At 43.8% G+C, this 26,782-nt stretch overlaps 1 long non-coding RNA gene and 1 other non-coding gene across 2 annotated transcripts in view; one reads left to right on the top strand and one right to left on the bottom strand.

The window, feature by feature from the left end:
• The window catches only part of LOC129524411 (uncharacterized), a 77,110-nt gene extending 66,713 nt beyond the window's left edge, over positions 1-10,397 (top strand). The window contains exon 4 of the long non-coding RNA XR_008668164.2: positions 10,123-10,397. This is a non-coding gene — a long non-coding RNA (uncharacterized lncRNA). The remainder of the gene's footprint in view (positions 1-10,122) is intronic.
• On the bottom strand, positions 4,353-4,425 carry TRNAK-CUU (transfer RNA lysine (anticodon CUU)). Its single transcript has one exon. It is a non-coding gene; the product is annotated as a tRNA-Lys (tRNA).
• Positions 10,398-26,782: the final 16,385 nt, after the last annotated feature.

The following is a 26,782-nucleotide window of genomic DNA, read 5'->3' as shown; positions in this document are numbered from 1 at the left end:
TTGTTAAAGCTATGTCAACTTGGTTAAGTGACTTAACTTTACTGTGCCTCCGTTTCCCCATCTGTAAAATGGGTTGCTCTGAGAATTAAATGAGTTTATTTTGTAAAGTGCTTAGAACACTGCCCATTATATAATAACTGGTATGTAAGTGTAGGCTGTTCTGTGTCTCTTCCAGTTGTCTTACTTTGCCCTCTAAGTAGAGATGCAATAGAGAGTGAGGGACACAAACATTAATAAGGCAGCATGATCTCTGAAGCACTTTACATATGTAATTCGTGAAGCTCTTAATATTCATACAAGGTAGGCACGCTCACCCGCATTTGGCTTATGAGGATACAGAGTCTCATTGTGGGGAAGTAATTCTTGCAAGGTCACCTCTGCTGTGGGGAAGCTTCTAAGACCTCAGCACCCTTGGTGGGGCATTCTCTTCTGACCTCCTTGTCTCCTGGCCCAAGCCTGCTAGGCCCTCAGCTGTCTCTCAGTTCACTCCTCACTCTAATCTGTCTGGTCTTGGAGTCAGGACAGTCATCAGGAGTATTAGAGTAAATACACTGCCTGCTCTAACAAATATCCTCCGCTCTCAACACTTACCACACTGGAGATTACTCACTCACATCACAGTTTAATAAAAATCAGGTATGGTGTGTGGGGAGAATCCTGTTCCACACAGTCACTCAAGGACCCAGGATCCTTCCATCTAACGGCCTTGCCACCTTTGCCACCCTCCAAGGGCTCAGAGTGCCCCCCGCCTCAGGTCCTCTGCATTTGGTCAGCCAACAAAGGAAGAGGGAGAGCATAGAGGCTTGGAGGGTGGCCTATGAGGAGAGAGACTGTCTGCTTCATCTGAATCTCACTCCTGCCCAGGAGACATGAAATGCATGCTTGCTAAACTGAGGGGCTCATCATGGGGAAACTTGAAGGACACCTAACTCTGCCTGGGAAAGGTGGGTAAGTGTTCAACAAAAAGGGGACATCTGAGTCAGGTCTTGAAGAGTGAATAAGAGTTCTCTGGATAAGCAGGAGGGAAAGGCATTCCGGGCAGGAGGAACAACGTGTGCAAAGAACATCAGGAAAGTGCCCGGCCGGCAAAGAGAGGACAGGTAAGGAAACAACAGTCAGAGTCATGGAGTGTGAGATGGGGGCTGCAGGGAGGAGGCTGGAGAGGCAAGCAGAGCTGGAGTTTGGAGGTTTCTGTTCCTCCTTGCTTTCTATCCTTCAAGTCCCAGCCCCAGGTTTCTTCCCCAGGACTCTGAGATGTGGGGATCCCTCCCTTCTGTCCTCAGAAACACTGATGTTCAGGGCATTTTAACCTGGAATGATCCAATGTGACCTTCACAGCAGCCCAGTGAGGTGGAAAGGACATAGATAATTATGGTCCCCATTGCTTTTATATTCTGATTGTTTATTAGGGGCTTATTTCAAAAAGTTGACTTTTGTTTATTGAAGTTGTATATGGTAAACTTGCTAACTTCATCTACAGATGCTTTTGGATTTGCTAGGTAGACAATCATGTGCAAATAATCACAGTCCTATTTCTTCCTGTTTTTATTTATTTTCCTTACCTTATTGCACTAGCGACCATCTCCAATAAAATGTAATACAATCAATGCCAGTGGACATCCTTGTCTCTTTCCTCATTTCAGTGGGAAAACTTTCGATATTTCACTATTAATTAAATATTTGCTTACAGACATTTAAAATGTTTGCTTAAAAGTAGGTGCCTTTTATCAGATTAAATATTTCCTCTTATTCTAGACTGCTAATTCTTAAAAAAATCATAAATCGGCGTTGAATTTTATCAAATGCTTTTCCTCCATCTGGTAAGATAATCTTATAGATTTTTCTACTTTTTGTGTTAATGAGATAATCATCAGTGCTTTCATCAGTGGTGCGCAACTGATGTTAATTTTTCTCTCTAGGGGACATTTGGCAATTTCTGGAGACATTTTTTATTAACTCAGCTGGGTGTGTGTGTGTGTGTGTGTGTGTGTGATTGGTATTTAGTGCATAGAAGCCAGGGGTGTTGTTAAACCTTCTACAATGCACAGAAACTGCCCTCCACAACAAAGAATGATCCAATAGTGAGGCAGGAAAATAGGTCTGGGGCCAGGGAACATAAGGCTGATTCACACTTCAGCTATGACAGGAAATATCCTCTCCATAGGGTGTATGCCAAGTAAATAACTTTGTAACTTTACTTCCTCCTCTTCATTTACATAGGGCATAAACCAAGTAACCAGTGAGATCCTCTCAAGGGTATTTAAACTGCCCAAAATTCTGTAATGGGGCCCCTGAGCCCCTATGCTCAGGCCCACTGCCACACTGTGGAGTAAACTTTCATTTTCAGTAAATTTCTTCATTCTTTCCTTGCTATGTTTGTGTGTTTTGTCCAATTCTTTGTTCAAGATGCCAAGAACCTGGACACCCTTCACCGGTAACATATTTTGGTGAGCCTGCCAGGAGAAATTCCAGGAGAAGTTAGGCCCAAAGTTTGGGATTTATTTTTCTCCTTTTCCCTTTTCTTTCTGCTCCATACAGGGGAATCTGTCTCTCTCTCTCTCTCTTTTCCTTTCCAACTCAAGACCCTTGGTGGACAATGCCTAAACACAGAAGCAACTGCAGGTTTCTGGCCATGGTTGGTGAAACTAAGGGGTTCCCATGTGGAGGTGCCTAACCGCCACCACCCGGTTCGCTTAAGGGACCAGGGTTGTTTTTTTTTCTTCCCCCTTTCTTTTTCAGTCTTTCAGCCACTATTTCCTAGTAGCTCTTTGGAAATTGAGGGCAATTGGCTGGGGTCATTCCCTGGTATTGCCTGAAGGCCAAGGAGTGAATGGGAATAATTGCCCTAACTGGAAGGGGAAAGGACTCTTTTTTAAAAAAATATTTTCTGCTTGTGGTCCCTGGTCCCTACATGTGATCCAGTGCAGAGCAAACTCACACGTTTCAGGTGACTTAAACCATTTTTTTATGCTAAATTCTTTCCTTCCCCTATTCAACTGGCTAAGGGCAAAAGAAGCCTACCCAGCCTCCAGTTCCTATAATTAAAGTTCATGGAATGGGAAGCATGGGAAAGCGTGGCCTTAACAAATTATAAGGATGCTAAAAGTCGGAGATTACACCCAGGTACCAAGAGAAAGCTCACAGTAGGCTCTGGAGGGAAAGCATGCAAAGTGGCACCCGTGCCCACCTAAGGTCAGAGACTTGTAATACTCTAAGATTGGACCCCACAGGAGGACGGATGCTCCAGGGGATCCTACAGACCTCAACCTCCCTGAAGGGGATGCTCTTGGCAGAGGTTCTGAGGTCTAGTAATGAGCTGTCTTTATAATTTTCTCTCACAATTGCAATGTTGTTTGGACCCAACATTGTTTGGAATCTGGAGTTTACCGTTGAATGGGAAAGTGGAATGGCATTGCATGTATCCAGGCTTTTGTGCTGCTGTTCTAAGAAGGGAGCCTGGTTAATGTGTGACACTCTCCTTTGGTGCTGTTTGGAGCCCCAGCACTCTTTGGAGTCTGGGGAAATTCGGCCTTTAAAAATCAAATTGCCATGGAGACTGCCTTAACCTGAAATTTTGGTTCACAGCCTTCATTGGATTATCTATTGGTGCAAACAAAGTAAAACTGACGAGCTTGTATTACTGTCTCATGGCTAAGGTTCCAAGCTATTGGATCTTTGTTTGTGTGTGTATATAACTTTGTATTGCTGTGAGAAATGGGAAAGTTCTTCTTCAAAGATTATAAAAAGTCATAATTTCTTCTTATAAGACTGTTAACCACTATTAGTGTGTACATATGTGTGTGTGTGTATATATATACACATGTATATATTTGATATATATACGTATATATTTGATATATATACACATATATATTTGATATCTATATACACATATATATATTTGATATATATATGTATTTATATATATTCCAAATCAGCTGTCCTAGCTTGCTCTGGCATACCTGGACAGAACTAGGCAAGCCCCAGCCCATAGTGCATGCCATTCCTTATTTGGAGATTCTTCCTTAACTATCCCTAGACAACTTCCTTTTCTTTCTTTGTTCTGTTCCCCTTACCTAATTAAGAAAGTTTTAAGCTAATAGCCACAATCGGGTAAAGTGTAAAATGTGAGGTCCTATTCCAGCCAATGGAAACTGGACACAGCAGTAGGGTAAATGCATCAGGTTATAAATAACTCTGTCTCCTTTGTTCGGTGTACTCTTGTGGCTGGACAGCTACTGAGTAACACCCTTTCTGCAGAAAGTAAAGCTCGCCTTGCTGAGAGATCATTTGTTCCTGCATTAATTCTTTTTTTTTTTGTGACACCGAAATCTTAATTCACAACAATTTGGCACCAAACGTGGGGCTCAAACCCACGACCCTGAGATTAAGAGTCTCATGCTCTACCGACTGAGCTAGCTGGGCTTTTGCAACACCAAAAACTTCATTCCCAACATTGCTATCTCATGGCTAAGGTTCCAAGCTATTGGATCTTTGTTTATGTGTATGTATACATGTCTTTTGTATTGCTATCTCATGGCTAAGGTTCCAAGCTATTGGATCTTCATTTGTGTGTGTATACATGTCTATATGTGTTTATTTGTATGTACACTTATTGTTCCATGTTGTGTCTACCAAATTGGCTTATAAGTAAAAGAGTGCTTATAAATTAAGTAAATAAGCCTAAGCAATTTTCAAGTTCACATGACTTAAGTACAACTTTACTAAGCAAGCTAGTTTTAAAATTATTGGAATAAAAGTAAAAATGCCTTCAGAACTGTCAGCATACATTTTGTCTAAATTTTATGTTTGTCTTTGCTAGATATTTTGAGATGTCCGTGTTTGGCATGGAAGGTTATAAAACTATAAACCCAGCCAAAACAAAATAATCTTGGTTTGTGTGCTTTCTTTTGACAAATGTGAGTAATTTATAAAAGGAAAATATCTTGGGACCCCCAAAATTACTAGGCTGAAGGGAAGATTTAGGGTGGGAGCTGCTTGAGCCTGCCTCCCATTCTATTCAAAGTCTCACTAAGATAAATGCATATCTAACTGCCTCCTTTGGAAAGGCTAATCAGAAACTCAAAAGAATGCAACCATTTATCCCACACCTACCTGTGACCTGGAAGCCCCAAGTCCCCTCTCCCGCTTTGAGTTGTCCTGCCTTTCCAGACAGAACCAATGTTCATTTTACATATGTTAATTAATGTCTCATGCCTCCCTTGTTAAAAGTGAAAGAATTGAGTACTGAATGGGATAAATGTTTTAGGTAAACTTTTTGTATAAATTAAAATCTTAAAGTTATTTTTCATGCTCATTTAATATCTGGGTCATTTCCAATTATGAAAGTGTTGTGATATGGGGAAATATGTTTCTAAAATTGTGGAATTATTCTTATCTATAAATGCCCATATCTAATAGTTCAGGATTTCTTGCTTTTTAGGGTTTCACTAAAATTTTAGCATAAGAATCCTAGTTAACACGTAAGTCTGTATACAAAATGTGCCCAAAAGGGTTATTAGTGAGAAAAAGAATAATTTTGTCTAATTCAGAAGTTATCCAAAAGTTAGTTCAAATTACAGATTTGAAAAGGTTATTTATGAAACAATGTAGTAAGGAACCATTAAGTAGTAGGGGAGAAAAATGTGGAAAAAGTTTAGATAATAAAATATTCTTTAAAACCTGATAAAGTGGCTCACGCCTGTAATCCCAGCACTTTGGGAGGCCGAGGTGGGCGGATCACGAGGTCAGGAGATCGAGACCACGGTGAAACCCCATCTCTACTAAAAATACAAAAAATTAGCCGGGCGCAGTGGCGGGCGCCTGTAGTCCCAGCTACTCGGGAGGCTGAGGCAGGAGAATGGCGTGAACCCGGGAGGCGGAGCTTGCAGTGAGCCGAGATTGCGCCACTGCACTCCAGCCTGGGCGACAGAGCGAGACTCCGTCTCAAAAAAAATAAAAAATAAAAAATAAAAAAAAAAAAAAAAAAAAAAAACCTGATAAAGAATTGGAGACATTTGGCTAATTAACATTTTTGTAGTTAAAGCTCTTAGTCTTGATTAAAATAAAATAAGAAGTATTGTAGAAAATGCATCGGCAGTTTGGCAGTTCTTTTTTTTTTTTTAATGTAGTTAAGCATGAAGCCAGATTTAGTGTGGAGCCAAATTTCACATACACACTTGCATTGCTTCACACTATGTTTACTGTTTGTGTAGATAGTGCCGGCACTGGAGTACTTATTGGTTATGTGCCTAAAGTGAATTTCTTAATTGCACAGGATGTATGATGTGGGTTTTTTTTTTTTTTTTTTATTGGGGGAGCTCTGTATAACACTGTAGCTTCCACAGTAAATTAAGTAGAAAAGATTTAGGGTTGTTTTCCTGTTTATTAATTTTTGCTTCTAGTTTTCATTTGTTTGCTGTTTATTCTCCACTGGATTTTCTTTATGTATGCATATATAAAAACCATGATGTTTTTTAGCCTGGCGTGGTGGCTCACGCCTGTAATCCTAGCCCTTTGGGAGGCCGAGGTGGATGGATCACGAGGTCAGGAGTTCAAAACCAGCCTGGCCAAGATGATGAAACCCCGTCTCTACTAAAAATACAAAAATTAGCTGGGCATGGTGGCAGGAGCCTGTAATCCCAGCTACCTGGGAGGCTGAGGCAGAGAACAGCTTGAAGCCAGGAGGCAGAGGTTGCAGTGAGCCAAGATCGTGCCACTGCACTCCAGCCAGGGTGACAAAGCAAGACTCCATCTCAAGAAAACAAACAAAACAAAACAAACCATGATTTTTTTAGTTTTTAGTGGAAGGCTCTTATTTCGTTCTGTGAATAGTTGTTTTTGTTTCCTTGCATTTCTGGCAAGTCATCCTTTGTTTCATCTATCTGGAATTCCTAAGCTACCTTTGTCGGGTCCACAGGAATTAATGGAGCACACTAGCCTTTTAACCTTAAACTAACTTTTTGGATTTTAGGGTTCTTGATACTTTAAGTGTGTTGAGTATACTCTCGTAAATAGAATTTAAGATATATTTCTCTCTCTTTGCCTAATTTCTCCAAAATTTATAAACTATTTGTGAATATTCTTAATTCATGGCAATGTGTTTTTTTGCATCCAGTCAAGCAGGGTCTCCAGGGCTACTCAGGGAGAGAGAGCCCAGAAACCTGGCATGCCAGCAAAAGGGTAAGAATTTCTTACCAGTCAGTCTCTGGTCTCTCTCTTTCTGTGCAAACTGGTTAAATGAAAGGTAAAAGCCACTGTTTATTTCCTCTACAAGGTTTTAAATTAATTGGTTTAATAATAATAAGAGCTTAAATCAAATATTTTGTCAGAAAAGTAAAAAGTGCAATGCCTTTTATTTAATTCATGTGACTTGAGTAATTCTTGGGAAATAAAGATGATTTTAATGATTATTAGTAGAATACAAATGTCTTCAAAATGTAAATATGTGGTCCAAATTATGTTCAAATATTAGGTTTGCTAAATGCTTTAAGGTCATAAGCTGCTTCTTTGGCTTTTGAAAATTGTTTAACTCGCCTCCTTTACAACTAGGTAAGGCCTGGGGACATGTGGAGTTGGCCATACCCCTAGCTATGCTGGAAATAATCAGACCTTATTAGCACCTAGCACATAGTTAACATAACTTACTAGATTTTACATTAAAATTAAAATTGCTAAGAGTCAGCATTATAACATGCAATTAAGACTGCTAGAAACAGTTTTACATGCAAGGTGTGTAAGGACAGTAAAATGTGTGGGGTTTTTTTGTCAAAGGTTATAAAAGGTTTTTCCTTCTTTAAAATTTCTGAGTCATCATTTTGGCAAAATAAATAATTTAGTTTCAAAATTGTCTTTCTAATGCCTGGCTTTTTAGATGGATCAGAGGCCCCTGAAAACATCTAGAAAAGAGGTAAACAGGGTTATTTAACATGTTTAAGTACACAGAGTTGCCAGAATGATGTCCAATCTTCTTTAGGTTACATTTTTGTAAATAATACTAATATATGTTCCAAAATTGTATGAGATTTCTAAAATTCTAACATCTAAGTGTATTCTATCAATCAATTATAATTACGGTTATTATGTTAAGTTATAGTAAACCACAGAAATAACCAAATATCCTTTTATAAAGCTACTAACCCAAGTAGAAAAAAAAAGTAATTAAATACCAAGAAAATACTTTGTCAGATTTTCATGTTAAACCAGCTGATACTGAAATTGTTTAGATATACAATTTGAATAAACTTCACGGTCTAAGTCGAATTACCTATGATAACCCATCAGTTATCAGTGCTGTGATTTAGAAAAACAACTGGCACTCAAGAGGATATTAGTCTAATGTTAATTAAGCCTGGCCTTCTGGAGAACCAGGATGATCACCTTGTCCTCCCTGAGTCCTTAAAGATTTTATTATTAAAAGTTTTGTGTTCCATGACTCATCATGGAAAAGATAAAATAATCCAAATTAAATACATTGGTGTGGTAACTTACAAATTACAAAAATAGTTTATAACCAATGTTTAGTCCCATATTCCTGGGAAAACAGTTAAAGCATCGGGTACACTTGGTAACCTGATGGGCCATTTAAACATCTTATAAAGGAATTTCATTCAATTGTTATTATCAATGCATATTTTCTGGTTGATAAAAGCTTTCCCATGCAAGAGGGCTGATGTTATAACAGCAGATCATTATGCTACAGTGTGTTTTCACTGGGTAAAGAAAGCTTTTTATGGTTTGAATCTTTTGGGAAGATCAGAGAAAGAACTGTTGTTGCCATCCACACTACAACAGAACTTCGGGACCTTGAACTTTGGGTTCATAATCTCACAACTGAGAAGGGTACCTCCATATTCTTGGAACTGTGTACCCATTGGAACCCTTGAGATTTCTCCCCAGAGGAGGATGGCATCCTTGATGTAAATAGCTTTTCCGAAGTTCACAGATTAAGACTTCTACTATCATGAAACTCTCATCTATGAGTATTTCCCTTGCTTATGCCTCTCTGAACAATAGAAGTAGAAAAGAGGTCTGTTATGTGACCTTATGGGGTATACTTTTATTTGTGAAGGAGTTTGCAGCCAGGCTTATACAAGAATAAACTTATACTTTGATAGATAAAAGATGAAGGCCCAAAGTAGGTGAGAAACTTTAGTGGTGCATATGTTGCCTCATAATCAGTCAGAAACAAAACATTGGTTCATTCCTCTTAACCCACATCATGGGTTAAAGAGAACATTGCCAGGAGGCCTTCATTCTTCTAGAAGGGCATCATTTGTTAGGTCCTTTTTCCATGGTTTAAAGTAAAAGAAGAAATGATTAAAAATGTATCCCTCATGATAGGCTCTATAGCAAATTCTACTGTAAAGGACACAAACTAAATTCTCTTGTGAAACTTACGATAGAATTGGCTGAACAGAGATGTATCTGTGCAGCTGCTGGCACTTATGGCCTATGGAGAAAACATCTGGTATTATAGAAATTCAGTTGTAGTGGATTAACAACGAAACTGCTTCTTTAAGTCAACCTTTGATCTATTTGGTTTTAGGAGGTTTGGTTTATGGGGACCTTGGGTAAGAAGCATACTCTGAATTCTTGGTATTATCCTCCTGATAGTAATAATAATAGTCTCCCTGGTGCGCTGTATTCTCTCAAAGGTTTTAAATGCTTGCATGCAGCCATCTCTAGGATGTCATATGGTCTCTCTTCAACTGGAATGACAAAAGCTGAAAGAAATGTACAACCATGAAGACACCATAACCCATGAATGACGGGCTGAGACTGGAAACCAAAAATGATAGTAACTGAGAGTGGTGCTAAGGCCCTAAGTTTTGGTCACACTCTTACCTAAGTGAGAACCTGACCAAAAAGGGGGAATATTTTAAACAAAATTCTGGGAGCCTATTGTTTTGGACTAAGCTCATGCACTAAGCCCCAACAGACCAAACCAAACAAAAATGGAGTCACTTGTGCTAAGACTTTAAGGAAACACAGATTCTAGAACAGACCAGGTTTTGTTTTTTCTCCTGCAAATCTCTATAGCAAACATTCTTGACAACAGAGGTATCCACCCCCTGAAGTTCCCATTAAATCTTTTAGCCAAATTCATTTCTTCTCTCCTAGAGACCACCAAGCTTTAGATGACCATGCAACAAAGGTTCCAGCCAGTTCCAGGTGAAGACGCCACCCCTGACCATCAAGAAGCTACCCCGCCTCCACTAGACAGAGCAGGGAGAGAGTTCCGTCATCCTTAATAGGTAGGGACTATGCCGCAAGCCAGCATGAAGCAGTTACAGAAAAAAGATGATTGGTCCCTCTGCCTCCCATGAAGATTTATGGGGATCACATCTCTTACAGAGGAAATGAGGCAGGAAAATAGGGTCTGGAGGCAGGGAATATAAGGCAGATTCACGCTTCAGCTATGACAGGAAATATCCTCTCCATAGGGCAGATGCAGAGTAAATGACTATGTAACTTTACTTCACCCTCTTCATTTACATAGGGCGTACACCAGCTAACCAATGGAATCCTCTAGAGGGTATTTAAACTCCCAAAAATTCTGTAACAGGGCCCCGGTCCCACACTGTGGAGTGTACTTTCATTTTCAATAAAATTTCTTCATTCTTTCTTCACTTTGTTTGTGTGTTTTGTCCAATTCTTTGTTCAAGATGCCAAGAACCTGGACAGCCTCCACTGGTAACAATAGTGCTGAGGTTGACAAACCCTGATTTCTGTTGCTTAATTTTTTTTTTTTTTTTGAGACAGGGTCTCACTCTGTTGCCCAGGCTGGAGTGTAGTGGCATAATCATGGCTCACTGCAGCCTCAGTCTCCTGGGCTCAGGTGATGCTCTCGCTTCAGCCTCCCAAGTAGCTGGGACTACAGACACATGCCACCACACCCAGCTAATTTTTGTATCTTTTGTAGAAACTGGGTCGCTCCATGTTGCCCAGGCTGGTCTTGAACTCCTGGCTCAAGCAATTCGCCTACGTTGGCCTCCCAAAGTACTGAGATTATAGGCATGAGCCACCACACCCGCCCCATGTTACTTGATCAAACTTGCACTTTGGAAATAAAACCAACTTGGTTGTAATGTAATATTCTTTTTATGTATGTATTACTACATCTAATTTTCTTTTTTGTTTGTTTGTTTTGAGACGAAGTCTCGCTCTTGTCACCCAGGCTGGAGTGCAATGGCATACTATATCTAATTTTCTAATATTTTGTTTAGGATTTGTATCTATGTTCATGAAAGAAATTATCCTATATTTTTCCTCTCATGTAATGTCCTTGTCAGGTTTTGGTATTAATGTTGATTTGGCCCCATAAAATGAATTGGAAAGTGTTCCTTCTTTTTCAATTCTCTGAAAGTGTTTGTGTAAGATAGACGTGTTCTCTGACTTCCTTTGTGATCAGACCTGCCTCTGCTCACCTCTTCAACCCCATAAGCCATTGATGGGCTTCATCTGAGCCTGAGACATTTACTGAACCCAGTTATAGCACTAAGCAAAATTACTGTTCCTTAAAGGTCAGAACTCACCTGACCTTACTGGACCCCTGCAAAGCTGGGGACAGGTAGAAAGTCTCGCTTTGCCCTCAAGTCTAAGTTTGATGATCTACCTCAGACTTTTATCATTTTGGCAGTTATTAGGCACTGACTCAAATGCTTATAAAGTAGGCTACCAATTCCCATTCAGCCATTGTTCCTAGTCTATAGCTGCCTTGGGCAGGAAACCTATGACAAGAATAGGGCAGGATCAAGACACTCTTGGGACCCCTGCCATAACACTATCATAGCAGCTCTGAAATCTTACCTTTTACCACTGTTATCTACTGTGTCTTCTATTGCTAACTAAACTTTTAACTCCTTTGCAGGAGTGGAAAACCTTTTCCATACCTTGACTGTCAAGACAGCTGGGTGGGTACAGGAGGGGAGAACATAGGTTTTTGCATTGGACAGATCTGGTTTAAATTTTAGTTGTGCCACTATTAGTAGGGTTACCTGAAACAAGATATTTAGCTTTTCTAGTGGAGCCTCTGTTTACTCATATGTGAAGTGGAACTAATAATGTCCACTTCAGTGGTGTGTTTAAGAAAAAAGGGATTTGGCTGGGTGCAGTGGCTCAAGCCTGTAATCCCCGCACTTTGGGAGGCCAGGGTGGGTCGAACACCTGAGGTCAGGAGTTCGAGACAAACCTGGTCAACATGGTGAAACCCCATCTCTACTAAAATTACTAAAATTACAAAAATTAGCCAGGTGTGGTGGCGGGCAGCTTGTAATCCCAGCTACTCGGGAGGCTGAGGCAGGAGAATTGCTTGAACCTGGGAGGTGGAGGTTGCAGTGAGCCGAGATCCTGCCACTGTACTCCAGCCTGGGGAACAAGAGCGAAACTCGGTCTCGAAAAAAAGAAAAAAGGGATTCATTAAGGGGTTTAGATGGTGCACAGCCTCAGAGGGCTGAAGACACAGACACTAGGCTGAGCTTCTAGAAACAGCTCTCAACACCAGCACAGAGCTGGCCCACCCAGGGAACTGCTGCTTCTATCCTAATCAGCAAGACTGCCCTTGACAACGAGGAAGCAGTGCTGGACCCATGCCCACAAAATGTCCTCATCCTTCCGGTTTCTTCACTAGACTCAAAAGCCTATTCATGTGCAACTGATTGGAGAAACCAAAATTGCATTTGTGATGCTAGCTGCAAGCAAGTCTGGAAAACATGGTTTTTTGCTTTCCAGCCTTTGCATGCTGGGAAGGAGTTGGAAATGGGGATGAGCAAGCCTATTCACTGTACCCACTACAGTTGGCTATCCTATTTTCATACTTGTTTCCTTCCATGGCTGTTTCGGGCATCTGTGTTCTCTGGCCCAGCTAATGAATCATTATTCTTGGTCAGTTATGACAACCCTCTTCCTCTTGCAGCTAGGTGTAGTCAGGTGACTCAGTTCTGACCAATGAGAGTAAGGAGAAGTCTGCTGTGGGGCTGTGGGTAGAGGCTTCTGTGAAGGCTTTTGCTTTTCAATAAAAGGGACAGCTGTAGATTGATGCCAGTTCTTCCCCTTTCATTCTGCCTCGAATGTCTGGAGCTGTAGCAGCCATATTGTCAGCGTGAGGATGAAAGGCCAAAGAAAAGTCTGGCAAGAAGAGAAGTATGGAAGATCATAAGCTCTTGTTGGCAACGTTGAGCTGCTGAGCTAACTGGAATAAATGCCTCCCTCTAGACTTCTTGAGAAAAATACATTCGTATTGATTTAAACAACTGCTAGTTGAGTTATCTGTTGTAGCTGAAAGTATTCCTGACTGATAGATTCTTCTTCCTCTTAGCAAGGATGCGACTGGACTGCTGATGAAGTGGTCAATCTACAAGATTAGATAATTCACAAATAGACTTTTAAATCTTCCATATCCCCTCTTGAAGCTGAAATTTCCATAAGAACAAACAACGCTGCCTTTCTCTGGGGCAGAGGGGAGCTTTCTAGGAGTCTAAGAAGAGGGGCTGGTGGTGTGAGCAGGAGATACCTGTGACCCTCCATCTTCAGAGCACAATCAGGGGGTCAGTGGAGAATGGGGGATCTCTGAGAGCACGGCTGAGAATTAGAGGAAACGTTCGAACAGTCAGCGGCATGGTGACCAGCCCTGAGGTCATGACGGCCATGCCTGACCAGAGAGGAGGTGCTGCTGGGCAAGTGGATGAGAGACAGAAAAAGTAGAGAACAGAGTTGGTCCCTGGGACCAGGAGAACAGTGTTGGGGAGATGACACTCAAATGAGGCGACTCAGGGAGAAACGAGTTTTCCAAGTGATGGCCTCAAGCACTGCTGTGTTCGGTGCCCATCTTCTGGTCTGCAAAGTGTGGGAGACAGAGGATTGAGGTTGGCTGTAAGAACCAGGGATCAAGTAGACAATGTGTAATTTAAAAATGTTTACCCTCTCTGCTTGCTGTGAGCTTCCACCCATTTCTCACTGATCCACACAGCCAGTGAGCGCTGGGTTCCCACTCTGCATGAAGAGCCGCACCAGGTACTGGTGATGGTGCAGGGAGAACATTCCCGTCTCTGAGGAACTCAGGCTAGTCATGGAGAAATAGGAAGGTAAACTGACACTTTTGGGGAGTGCTCAAAAAAGGGGTGCTCATCTGATTTGGGAACACCTCCTCAGGAAAGGGATGGCTTGGCAGCAATGGGAAGGATGAGTGGGCAAGGGACATGGCAGTGGAGGGAAGACCTTTTGTACAGGCTCGGGGGCAGGAGAACCTGAGGTTCCCACTTGATCACAGCTGGAGTGCGGCGTTCAGGGGAAGAGATTGAGAATCTGGAAAAGCACTGCAGCCTGGTTAAGTGGGAAAGAGGCTGTGGAGTCAGACCTCTGACTCATCTCTGTGGCCTTAGGCATGTCACTTAACCCCTTGGAGCCTGTTTCCTCTTCTATGATATAGGCACAATTGTTCTTTCCTCTTGGAAAAAGTTTAATTGGGATAACAAATAACCAGGAATTGTTAATGAGGAAAATGATTATAAAATAACTATCATATTTTCTGGCACATGATAGGGATTCAAGAACAATTTAATCAATTCCAAAGAGGCATCTTCCCCCTAAATTTGAATATTTCTGATACTGAGGTTCATTGTTAAGGCCTAATTGGCAGCATCCTTTCTTTCTTGGTGGCACACGAACTAATGGTGTCATGCAATTGATGCCATATTACTTTCAATAAAATATGGCAGTTCTTTGGAGTATCTACAATAAAGATCAGAAAACTTTTCTGTAGAAGTTCAGATAGTAAATATTTTAGGCTTTGTGGGCCGTATGGTCTCTGTTGTAATGACTCAAATTTGCTCTCGTAGTGCTAAGGAAGCCATAGACAATACGGAAATCTTAAATGAGTGTGGCTGTGTTCAATAAAGCTATTTTTGGACACTGGCTTTTCAATTTCACATAATTTTTTTTTTTTTTTGAGATGAAGACTCACACTGTCGCCTGGGCTGATGTGCGGTGGGGCAATCTCGGCTCGCTGCAGCCTCCATCTCCTGGGTTCAAGTGATTCTTCTGCCTCAGCCTCCCGAGTGGCTGGGACTACAGGCGCATGCCACCACACCCGGCTAATTTTTGTATTTTTAGTAGAGACGAAGTTTCACTATGTTGGCCAGGTTGGTCTCGAACTCCTGACCTCGTGATCCGCCCACCTCGGCCTCCCAAAGTGCTGGGATTACAGGTGTGAGCCACCGTGCCCGGCCGAATTTCACATAATTTTTATATGTCATAAAATATTATTATTTTGATTTTTTTTGTTGATGATTCAAAAATATAAAAACTATTCTTAGTTCACAGGCTATACAAAAACAGCCTGGATTTGGCCCACTTTGCCTGGACCATAATAATGTCTATTGGGAGATAGCCAAGAATTGCTTTTCATCAATGTGTGTGCTTTATGCTTCTATGACTACCTGGACAGTTTCCAGAACACTTTCAAGCCTTACTAGGAATGATTTGTAATGGCGTTTGGGGGTATCAGAGGCAATTTGAATTTAGAAACTCAGCTTGGGTAGACTGGAATCAGGGACGTTTCCTGGAGGAGCTGACTCATGAACTGAGTTTTGCAGGATGAATTCCATGTGTGCGGTGCAGCGGAGAAACACAAGCAAAAATGTGGAGCAACTCTGTCCACATGTGGAGTCAGGCATGGCTAGAGAATAGGTGCTGAGGACAAGGGGCCAATGCAGAGTGATGGGCTCAGAGCATGCTGGGCTTCGGAAGCCAGGCAAAGACGTTGATTCCAAGGCAGGAGCTCTTCACTTGAGGACCATAGATTGGGCTTTAGACAGTCTACACGTCTCTTGCAGTTTATGCAAAATCTGTGGAATGCTCATTTTTCTAGGAATAAAGTCTATGCCTTTTATCAAATTCTCAAAGGGGCAATGTAATCGCCACTAAGAAAATAAGATGACGGCACTAAAATGAGTGAGGAGTCCTTTGCGATAGACATCATCAATCTGGATGGCTGGCTGCCTTGGTCAGTTTCCCGCATCTCTAGAAAGGTCCTGATATGCAGGGATGGGCCCCCATTGTCATTTCTTTGCTACATGACTCCGCTGCCTGGCCACAGTTTATTGGTCCAGGGGTGGGCACCTCATTCAAGTGATTGTCCCCAGAATTTTTAAAACCTAGAACAAAAGGTGGTAGCTGGTACTGGAGGTGACAGCTAGATGAAGATAAGGAATATGCAGCTTGAGGGTGATAAGTGGCTAACGTTGCCCATCCCATAGCGGAAACTGGTATGAATTAGGAGAGAGTGAAACCAATATACCAGGAAAAGTAAAAACACAAAACTTCAGGTGAGAATTCTGATGGTATTGAGTCAAGATACCCTGGCTTTCATCCCTGCCCTTTTCATGGTGACGTGAGGTAGTCCTATGTCCCAATATTAAATCGGTTCTTGCCTAACTTTAATCAGATTTGGTTTCTGGCAAATTAAAGAATCCTAAGCAAAGGAGGTGGCGCAATCAGGTAGCTGCCATGAGGGGAATGAACTGGAGTGAGGAGGTCAGGGACCAGAGGGAAGTTATTGCAGTGGTCTTGGGGGGAGATGAGAGGCCTGGAACAGAGATGGCTGTCTTGGTATGGACAGCCAATGAATGGATAGAAAACATATTTCCAGAGCAAAATCAGCAGACATGGTTATTGATTAGATATGGAGCCTGAAAGACGGGAAGGAGCAAGGGTGGGTGCTGGAACCACAGGAGGGTGATCAGGTTATGCCATATGAGGCTGGAAATCCAGGATAATGGGTTTGAGGTGTAGGAGGAGGCTCTAGGCTGGATATGAAAATTTATCAGCTGAGAAGTAGTAACTGAAGTCACGGCAGTGAATGAGGTTGTCTAGGGCAATGTAGCAGGGGCCATCGCATGCTCTGCCCAGTCCAGCACAGTCAGTGGACACCTGGTCACCAAAGGAGGGAGACACAGAACTCTACCCAGAGCCCAGTGAGGGTTGGGGGGCAGGCTGTATGGCTGTATATTTATTTTGGTGGTTGAGGGAGCAGTGACCTCATTTGCAGGCATTGGAGAAGAGGAAGCCAGGATTCACTTGGCTATGTATTCCTTCTTTATACCTTTTCCTTTTTTCTTTTTTTTTTTTTTTTGAGACAGAGTTTCACTCTTTGCTAGGCTGGAGTGAAGCGGTGTGATTTTGGCTCACTGCAACCCCAGCCCCCGGTTCAAGCGATTCTTTTGCCTCAGCCTCCTGAGTAGCTGGGATTATAGGCGTCCGCCACCACGCCCGGCTAATTTTTGTACATTTAGTAGAGATAGGGTTTCTCCATGTTGGCCAGGCTGGTCTTGAACTCCTGACCTCAGGTGATCCACCTGCCTTGGCCTCCCAAAGTGCTGGGATTACAGGCATGAGCCACCACGCCCGGCCGGTATACCTTTTCTTTTTTAAGGGCAAAGTAGCATGTGACTAAGGAGGTGTTAATGATCTGTGCTTGGTAGGAAGAGAAAGGGGGCTGGTGGGGGACATGGGATTAGTAAGGGCAGAAAAAGAGAGCCAAAGGAGAGACTGGGAGTGACAGAAAATCCCCATCAAGCCCAATGGCGATAGGGTGGGGGAGAAGCAGAGCCCAATGTGTGCAGGGCCATGCTGTGAGGTGGAAAGAACGGGGACACAGTGGATGACAGATCTTGTTTCCATTCAGGTTAATTCAGCCCTCTGAGTCTCAGTTTCCCCATCTGTGAAGCAGGAATAACAGCAGTTGTGGGGATTACAAATAACCAGTCAAATTCAGGTATTCCTTGATATTTGAACCCTCTCTATCTGAATACTCATGATGATGACTTGCAAAGTTATTACCTATGATTCACTGCCCTGATTGAATACCTGCCTGATTGGTCGACTTGTGTGCCAGCGACAACATGTATGTTGTGGGTGAGCTCTTGTGAGCGTTATGTAGTGTGCACCGCAGTCCGGTTTCAGCTCTTTCTCCCTTTATTGCATTGTCCAAATGTGTTGGGCATCATTTGCTGGCATCTTCCTCACATTATAAGTGCAAATATCTTTTAGGAAAATGCAAAACCAGGGAAGAAAGTGAGTGAGCTTAGGTGGCCTAGAAACACTCTTCATTAACAGAAAAAGCAGAAGTGATGAAGAGTACTGAGGGCAGGGTCACGTGCACAGAATGAGGCTGGTGATTCACGTGCCCATCACCCACGCCTGCGTCAGGCAGGCAAGCTATGATGACAAGAGAGTGTGGCCTTGACACAAGCAGATTAGTCGTATGCAAAAATGCAATGACCAGAGCATGGTCCCAGAGCTGTACAACTGTAAGCAAAGGAAAAGCAAACAGATATGCACTTGGATTTTTTTTTAACCCAGTGATTCATTTACAGCTTCAGATAATGAGTCAGAGCCATTTACTTCCTGAATCTCAAATGTCAAAAAGAAAGGGTATCCCCAGTTCCTGGGATGTGGACACGGACCAACCTCAGGCATCTCACCTACCACTTATAGCCACCACCTCCTCCTCTTGCCCCTGTACCTCATGGAGGAAACTATTCTATTGATTAGTGTGATTTTCAAATTGGTTTATTTATGTATTTTGTTATGCTAAGTGGCACTTGTAGTCAGTACATGTTTAATATACCATTCAGTGTAATTTACATTACAGTAAATGTTCATTGAAAGAAAATATAACATGCATCTACTACTGTACAGTATCATTATGTATCAATAACATCAAATGAGGTCAATACTTTGTATTATATAGAGATTATAAGGCTTCATATTATGTAGAAATCCTTAGTTGTTTGTTAAATAGATGTTTAAGGATGTTTTACTGCTATTTGGACAAATTGGCTGGGCTTTTTAGGTGGGCTGTGAATACAATATTAATTTTTCTATTTAAAATAATGGAATATAAGCTCCTGCTGGCCAAGTTTTCTCCAGCTGCCTGGGAAGCCACAGTGGTTAAGGGACCTCCAAATGTTCCAAAGAACAATCTGGAAGCTTCTACAGTGATTGAGAGGAGACAAACACATCCTGGAACTGTTAAATGACCTAAAGAATCTGGTGCCAGAGTCCCAAAATGTCAGAGGCAGGGGTAGGGGGACCTTGGAGAGCAGGCAGGCCAACCCTCCCCATCGGACAGAAGGGAAAACTGTGGCCCACCTGGGAAGGGACTGGCCCAGGGCTGCGTGATGAATTAGGTGAAGCCTAATTCATTAGGTGGTCATTAGGTGAAGCCAGATTTTCTGCCCCCAATGCCAGTGTCTTCCCACTCATCTGGTCCATTTCAATTACTAATGGGGAAACCGAGGCCACAGACAGCAATGACTTAGTTGGCCAGGGTCACTCTGCAGGCTAATGGCAGAGTCAGGAGTAAATCGGCATTCAGGCCCGTCACCATACTTGGACACCATCAAGCCCAACCTGTCATTCAGCTGTTGAGAAGCCAGGCCCGGAAAGGGGAGCAAGAGATTGCATTTCTACCAGGGTATCGTTTTGCTGCCCCTGGTGTTCTGGGTTGGGTGGGTGGAGGGTCAGACAGAGGTGCAATTCTCTGAGCCTGGATCAGGCTTAGAGGGAAAGGATGATTTGGTCTGAATGGGCTGAGTAGGAGGTTCTTGAGGGACATCAGCCCTTGGGTGAATGGGGCTCTATGGGGAGGGGGATTGGTGCATGGGGCAGGGGTTGAGGCAGGAGGTGGGGTTCTTTAGAAATCCTGGGGTAGCAGGCAGGTGATTCCAGAAGAGCCTCCAGATGCTGACTCAACAAAGTCCAGGATTTCTATTCAATTTGAATGGAAACTTGTGGATTAGTGAGTTCAATTCAAAATAAGAGGACAGAGAAGAGGAAGAAAGAGAACTAAGCCCCAGCATAGAGTCTCAGAACTTGAAAGGACACCCGACTTTTTACAGATCGGGAAACTGAGACTGGGAGGGTGCAAGGACTTGGCCAAGGCCACTAGTCACAGTCAGGACCAGAACCAGCCCCTCCTGTCCAGCTGTCTTCCCACCCATCCAATTTCGGCACATTGAGATTTTGCAACACTGACAGCTGGGCTTGCTGTGATTTTTAGAATCTGTCAACGGAGCAGCTGGCTCTTTCCCGGAATCTGAGCCTTTTCATGGGTCTGCCTGAATCCCTGAGGTCACTCTTGGAGTCCAGGCTGTCACCAGCCCTCTCCATCCACAGACCCTCCCGGCTCTTAGCTCTTTGTCTTGGTTCCCAGACAAGATTTCCTCCTCCTGCTGGCATGCAGCTTCCCCAAGTTCCAAGTTCCAGGGCTGCCCTCCCAGAACAGCAGCCCCAGAATAGCCCTGGCCGACACACTTGGGCAAAAAATGTATTCCAAGGAAGGCAAAGCCTTGAGGTTTCTAATCCATTTCTTATCCACAGACTGTCATTTCCTTTTTTAGAGCATAAACTCAGAGGACGCAGCTACTTCTCTCCATGAATAGGCTGTCTCCCAGGCACAGAATTCCAGGAACCAGCAGGGCCTTTCAAGGTTGGTTTCAAGGGAAGAGTGTGTCCCTTGCAGGGTGGCTGGAGCCAGCTCCAAGAGCCTGAAAAATCATCTTGGCACCAAGTCTGATGCAACTCTGGACCCAACAGGAATCTTGGAGGATTTGCCACAACCTTAGTCATTCACCTTCAAATCATCCACACTGATTCAGCCTCTCCTTCACTGAACAAGTATTTATTGAGCACCTACTATGTGTAACCTTCTAGGCAATATAACTTTTTGGATACAGCAGATTAAACAAAGATCGCTGCAATCACTAAATGAGTATCTTGAGAGGTGGATTGTAAAAGAGACTTCTGTACTATTTTATGTGTACATAGAATCAAGCGGGTATAGAACTTTGGTGTTGGATGGACCTGAGTTTAAATACACTCTGTTCTGTGATCTTGGGTAGTTATTTGAATTTCTCTGAGCCTCAGTTTCCTCAGTCCTTAGGTGGAAATAAAAATTCCTACCTTATCCAGAATCAGTTAAATATAGAGTTATCCATATGACCCAGCAAGTTCATGCCTAAGTTACATAACTGAGGGAAATTAAAACATATTTTTTATCTTTCACACAAAAACTTGTATCTGAATGTTCACAGCTGCAGTATTCATAATAGCCAAAAAGTAGAAACAACTAAAATGTCTGTCAACCAAACAATAAGTAAACAAAATGTTTTATATCATACAATGGAATATTACTCAGCAATAAAAAGGAATGAACTGATACATGCTTCAACATGGAGGAAACTTGAAAACATTATGCCACATGAAAGAAGCCAGATCACATATTGTATGTTTCCATTTATGTGAAATGTTTAGAATAGGCAAATCCATAGAGACAGAAAGTAGATGAGTCGTTGCCTCAGGCTGGGGGAAATGAGGAATTAGGGTGTGATAGTTAAGAGGTGTGAGATTTCTTTTCAGGGTGATGGAAATGTTTTAAAATTGATTATGATGGATGCACAACTCTGTGAATATACTGAAAGCTACCGAATTGTACACTTTAAATGAGTGAGTTTTACAGTATATAAATTATATATCATAAAGTTGTAAAAAGAAAAAACTCTTACCACGCAGGGCTCTTTCAGGATTAAATGAGCTAAGAATACAATGCACCTAGCCTGGTGTCTGGCACTGGCCCTTGGTACACATTCAATAGATGCTTTTTTTTTTTTGAGACAGAGTTTTGCTCTTGTTGCCCAGGCTGGAGTGCAATGGCACGATCTCGGCTCACCGCAACCTCCGCCTCCTGGGTTCAAGCGATTCTCCTGCCTCAGCCTCCCGAGTAGCTGAGATTACAGGCGTGCGCCACCACGCTTGGCTACTTTGGTATTTTTAGTAGAGACAGAATTTCTCCATGTTGGTCAGGCTGGTCTCTAACTCCCAACCTCAGGCGATCCGCCCGCCTCGGCCTCCCAAAGTGCTTGGATTACAGGCATGAGCCACTGCACCAGGCCCAATAGATGCTTTTATTCTGCTAATAATCCTTCACAGTCTGGCTTATACAAAAGGTTAAAATTATGTCCGTTGTCAACATAAGGATGATAGAAACTTTGGTAATCAGTGTTGTGCCTTGAACAGATGTTCTTTCCTTACTCCCAGTCCCTGCCCTTTCTCTGCCTGTTGACATCCTTAGATGTATCACAACCCGGCTCAGATGTCATCTCTTTGAAGCCTCCTTATTGGTCCAACTAAAAACCCTGGGGCATTTTTAGTGACCCCCAAAAGGGGCATTCAGGGACACACTCTTGTCACCATCTGGCTTTCTTCCAAATTCTTTGTGAACACACCATCTTTCCATGTGTCCTGCTTTCTGCATCCAGTGCCATGGCACCTGGCACAGCAGGGATGATCCTCTAATGAGTGTTCACAACACACATGCTCTGTCTTCCTTGCCACAGCACCTGCAGAAGGCAGAATTCTGAGATGGCTCTCATAGCCTTTGCCCTCCGATGTTAATGTTTTGATTATGTGACATGGCAAGAGGAATTCTGTAGGTGAAATTAAGATTACTAATCAGCAGACCTTAAGGTAGGAGATGGGTGGGTCTAACCTAATCATGGGAGCCCTTTAAAAGCAGAGAGTTTTCTTTGGCTAGTGGTAGAAGAGGCAGTCAGACAGGTTCAAGGCACGAGGCAGACTTGGCTTGAGGGAGGTTTTCCCTTGCTGGGTTGGAGGGGGCTAGGGGGCAGCCACTAGGAGCAGAGATTGGCCCCCGGCTGACAGCAGGAAAGAAAATGAGGACCTCAGTCCTATGACAAGGACCTGGATTCTGCCAACAACCTGGATTACCTTGGAAGCAGATTCTTCCCCTAAGCCTCCAGACAAGAGGCCAGCCCAGCCAACACCTTGCCTTTGACTTTGACAGACCCTACGCAGAGAACCCAGTTGACTCCAGCTGGATTTCTAACTTACAGAAATATGAGATAATAAATAGATGTTATTTTAAACTGCTAAGTTTATAATAATTTGTTGTGTAGCAATAGAAAACTAATGAGGCACCCATATCTGGAGAGAAGTTTTACCCCTATTTTTTAAGTGATGAGGTCCAGGGAGGTATGGTTGCTTGGCCAAGATTGCACAGCACATGAGTGACAGGCTGAGCTACAGCCTAGGGCAGGGGCCAGCAAACATTTTTTGTAAAGGTTTAGATAGCAAATATTTAGGCTCTGTGGGCTATACAGTTTCTGTCATAACTATTTCATTCTAACATCGTAGCACAAAAGTATGTAAAGAATGAGCACAACTGTGTTCCAATAAAACTTTTTAGAGGCTACATTTTGAATTTCATAAAATTCTGTATGTAATGAAATATTCTTATTTATTTATTTTTGCGACAAAGTCTCGCTCCGTTGCCCAGGCTGGAGGGCAGTGGTATGATCTTGGCCACCGCAACCTCTGCCTCCCAGGTTCAAGTGATTCTCCTGCCTCAGCCCCCGAGTAGCTGGGATTACAGTTGCCCACCACCACACTCGGCTAATTTTTGTATTTTTAGTAGAGATGGGGTTTCACCATGTTGGCCAGGATGGTCACGAACTCCTGACCTTAAGTGATCCATCCTCCTCAGCCTCCCAGAGTGCTGGGATTATAGTCGTGAGCCATCACGCCCGGCCATGAAATACTCTTTATTTTCTTCAACCATTAAAAAGATGTGGAAACTATTATTCTTAGTTGGCAGGCTGTATAAAAACGGGCAGTGAGCCAGGTCTGGTCTATGAGCCACAGTTTGCCAGCACTCCCCAGGTGCCCGACTCCTAGCCCAGGGTGTCAGTGATTATCAATAGGGCTAAGGGGTGGTACAAAGCGTGCTGGACACCAAGGCTCTGTGTCTAGGTCCCTGTTGTACTTCAGATTTGCTATGTGACTTCAGGCAACTCACTTTCCTTTTCTGGGCCTATAAATCAAAGCAGGGTAATGGTGTTCAAATCTTTTCTCTATGCACCCCCCTACCCCCAGGGACTTTTCCAAAGCAAAGCTAATACAGAACTCTAGCTTCAAAAGCTGACCTAAAGGGCACCTGCTCTGACTGGCCGGGAATGTGGTTGGGGTCCCTGTCCACTTCCTCTCGTTCCACTCCCAGGAGCTCCAGAGTCTCTGTAGAACACAGTGTGCAAACCTTTGAACCAGCCAGTCTCTAAAACCTAACTAAGGCAGTCTAAACCAGGGATTCTCAACCCGGTGCTTGACATCTGGGACTGGATAATTCTTTGTTGGGGGTGCTGTCCTGTCCTGTGCATTGTAGGTTGCTACTAGAAGCTGTTTGAGATGGGGTCTTTGTCACTCAGGCTGGAGTGCAGTGGCGTGATCTCGACTCACTGCAACCTCTGCCTCCCAGGTTCAGGGAATTCTCCTGCCTCAGCCTCCCAAGTAGCTGGTATTACAGGTGCCCGCCACGATGCCTGGCTAATTTTTGTATTTTTAGTGAAGCCAGGGTTTCACCATGTTGGCCAGGCTGGTCTCAAATTCCTGACCTCAGGTTATCTGCCCTCAGGTGATCTCGGCTTTCCAGAGTGCTGGGATTACAGGCTTGAGCCACTGTGCCTGGCCTTATTTCTTTTAACTTACTGACATTTTCTGATTTTTGTGCAATGTCCAGCAATTTCTTTTCACTGAAAAAAAAAAAAAAAAAAAAAAAAAGAAGAGGGCAGGCATGCAGTTTTATTTTTGTCAGTGTGCTCAGGGCTAGGATGGATGGACCTGTAAAGCCCTTTGGAAGCCTGGAAGAGGGACCAGATTATACTACTTTGGGACACTGAGAAGTCACCTAGAAAAGGTGACCTGTAACCTGAGTTTTAAGGGAAGTGCATGAGCTCACCAGGTGAGGAAAGGGCCTTTGTGACCAAGGTGTGGCATTGTCCCTGGGACACAGTGAACAGTGAGTTCAGGCATGATATGGTAGGGAGCACAGGAAGTGAAGCTGGGAGGTGGCCAGGGATTTGGTTACAAGACTGTGGATGCTTGGAGCTGGGGTTGTTATTCTGAGGGCAGTGGGGGAGCCATTGAAAGGTTTGGCAGGTGAGGGACTGATGCGGATGCTGGTTTGGAAGCTCAAGCTGGTGTCTCATGAAGGGCAGTCAGCTTGGGGGCAGAGAGGCCAGTGAGAGGCAGGAGCAGTAACACAGGCTGTAACAAAGAGGGGACAATGTGGCAAAAACTGGAGAAGTGCATACGGGTCTGCAAGATTCAGAATGACATGGATTTCAGCACCTCCTCTCCCCAATCCCCACTTATTAGCTGTGAGCCCTGGGCAATGCACTTCTCTCTGAGCCTCCATGACTTAGCTGAGGTGACAACGAAATGGGAAGAGTATGTGGCTGGTGACATGTAATAAGTGGGTACAAATGGTAGCTCCCTTCCCTACCCGCTTGAGGCAGAAGCTGATGGCCAGTTTTCTTCTGAGTCGCCCAGCTGAGCCAGGGAAATTCTGAGTGTGCTTGTTTAGAGAGGGTCACCACCATGCCTGGGCAGCATCGCAGATCTGACGCTGGGACCAGTTTCTGAAAGGTGGGGAAGAAGACAGAGCCAGAAAACCTGGGTTAGATTCCTGGATTTCAATTAGCACCCAGGCCCAGCCCCTTCTGATCCCAGCTGTACTGCATCCGGCTGGGTCCTGAGCCAAGTGACACCTGGTCCCTGCACTCAGGAGGTCCCCACACTCAGGAGGTCCCCATAAACTAGGGGAGATTCACAAATAGAGCCATTGTGTCATGTGAGGACATACCCTGGCCAGCTCCTCAGGCTAAGGTCTTACTAAACCCCAATAGCTACTCTAGGAAGGAGGTGCCATTGTCTCTATTTTACAGATAAAAATGTGGCCAGTCTTCTAGTCTGAAAGTGGCTAAGGCAGGAAGGAACCGTGACTTGTCCAGTTCCAGCACCTGAGCTTCCAGCCTGGCCCAGGGATTCAGGTTGAAGCAGGGCCCGAGGGGTGTGCTAGCAACATCAGCCTGTCCAGGCCTGGACCCCAACATCAGCAACCTGTGACTCACTTCTGGGACTACACAGGCAGAGCTGGGAGGGTCCATTTTGACCAGTGAGGGGCCCACAACACACACAGATGCCTGCCCTGTGGAAATGAGTGGAGCCAAAAGCTCTGTGGCCTCCAGCTTCCCATTCATATCTCCCCTGTGCCCACAAGGGTGCAAAGAGGGCTGCCAGTGGCCTTGGTCCCACCTACAGACTGAAAGTCAAAGGAAGTCTGCCTGGTCCTTGTCTCAGCTCTGTAGCCTTGCACACACAGGCCTGTGCCCTTCTCTGAGCCTTAGTTTCCTGGTGGGATATTTCTTCAGAGACAGAGTTTGGGGGCCCAGGGCCCTGCCGCTGACCTGCTCTGTGACTTGGAGCCAGTGGCTTCCTCTCTCTGGGCTTCAGATCCCTGCTGGCCAGGCTGCTCCACCTTCTATCCTTGGGCTGGGAAGAGAGTTAGTCACCCCCAGCTCACTGGGGAATCTAGGCCATGCCAATGGCAAGCTGGCCCCAGTCCCCCGGCTTGCTGGAGTAGCAGGAAAGGGCAAGAACAAAACCCAGACCCCAGCTGGTTCTGGAAATGGCTTCCCTTGGCCCACATGAACTTGTCAGGATCTCACCAGCCTGTGACTTCACCTACATGCTGCTCCTTCTGCCTGGATGCTGTTGTGCACTCCTGCTCTCCTAAGACACCTCAGATGTCCTCTTACGGAAAGATTCTTACACACACGCACACACACACGCACACACGCGCGCGCACGTAACCCTTCCTCCAGGCTCCCAAATCACCTGTCCACAAAAACTGCCTTCAGTAGCCACT

Source organism: Gorilla gorilla, chromosome 1 (genome assembly GCF_029281585.2).
Source record: "Gorilla gorilla gorilla isolate KB3781 chromosome 1, NHGRI_mGorGor1-v2.1_pri, whole genome shotgun sequence".
NCBI classification, from domain to species: Eukaryota; Metazoa; Chordata; class Mammalia; order Primates; family Hominidae; genus Gorilla; species Gorilla gorilla.
This window is presented reverse-complemented; position numbering and strand designations above follow the sequence as displayed.